Below are 1041 nucleotides of genomic sequence, written 5' to 3'. Positions count from 1 at the left end.
TTGGTTTGTTTTGCATGAAACTTTGCACACAACACTATTTGGTATATATTATTGTGTTGAAGTTGTTAGCATTTAAAATCATAGTCATATGCTACAAATTACGTGTGAAGTTGCGATTTTAAGGGTTTTTAAGCATTTTTGGCACTTTTGCGTAAAAAGTATCACAAACATGGTTTGTTTTGCACGAAACTTTGCACACAACACTATTTGGAATATATTATTGTGTTGAAGTGGTTAGAATTATAATCATAGTCATATCTTACAAATTACGTGCTAAGTTGCGATTTTCAGGGTTTTTAAGCGTCTTTTGCACTTTTGCTCATAATGTAGCTCAAACTTGCTTTGTTTTGCACGAAACTTGGCACACTGCACTATTTGGTATATATTATTGTGTTGAAGTGGTTAAAATTGAAAATCATAGTCATACACTAGAAATTAAGTGTTAAGTTGCTATTTTAAAGGTTTTACATCGTTTTTGGCACTTTTGCGCATAAAGTAGCTCAAACGTGGTTTGTTTTGCACGAAACTTGCCACAAAACACTATTTGGTACATATTATTGTGTTGAAGTCATTAGAATTTAAAATCATAGTCAAGTGCTACAAATTACGTGTTAAGTTGCGATTTTTAGGGTTTTTAAGCATTTTTGGCACTTTTGCGCATAAAGTAGCTCAAACATGGTTTGTTTTGCACGAAACTTTGCACACAACACTAATTGGTATATATTATTGTGTTGAAGTGGTTAGAATTGAAAATCATAGTCATATGCTACAAATTACGTGTTAAGTTGTGATTTTAAGGGTTTTTAAGCATTTTTGGCACTTTTGCGCATAAAATAGCTCAAACATGGTTTGTTTTGTACGAAACTTTGCAAGCAACACTATTTGGTATATATTATTGTGTTGAAGTGGTTAGAATTGGAGATCATAGTCATATGCTACAAATTACGTGTTAAGTTTCGATTTTTAAGGGTTTTTAAGCGTTTTTTTCACTTTTGCTCATATAGTAGCTCATACTTGGTTTGTTTTGCACGAAACTTGACA

The sequence above is a fragment of the Amaranthus tricolor genome, chromosome 7, assembly GCF_026212465.1.
Source record: "Amaranthus tricolor cultivar Red isolate AtriRed21 chromosome 7, ASM2621246v1, whole genome shotgun sequence".
NCBI lineage: Eukaryota > Viridiplantae > Streptophyta > Magnoliopsida > Caryophyllales > Amaranthaceae > Amaranthus > Amaranthus tricolor.
The sequence above is the reverse complement of the archived record's forward strand: the minus strand, read 5'-3'. Positions refer to the sequence as shown.